Raw genomic sequence first — 315 nt, forward strand, 5'->3', positions numbered from 1 at the left:
TGTCTTTTGACTGGGGAGTTCAGTCCGTTAATGTTTAAAGTTATTAATGAAAGATGAGTATTGAGTCCTGTCATTTTTTTTTTGTTGTTTGTTTACATTCTTGCTATAGCAGTACTTTTACACTGTTATATCCTCGTTGGAATTCTTCCTGCAACCCTTTGGGTATAGTCATTCCTTTCTTCGGCTCTTTGTATTGCCCCCAGAACTCTCTGTAGGTCTGGTTTTGTGGACAATAATTCCTTCAGCCTATTTATGTCATGGAAGATTTTTCTTTCCCCTTCAACTATAATAGACATTTTGGCTGGATATAGTAAC

Source organism: Nannospalax galili, unplaced genomic scaffold (genome assembly GCF_000622305.1).
Source record: "Nannospalax galili isolate Female #2095 unplaced genomic scaffold, S.galili_v1.0 scaffold10, whole genome shotgun sequence".
NCBI lineage: Eukaryota > Metazoa > Chordata > Mammalia > Rodentia > Spalacidae > Nannospalax > Nannospalax galili.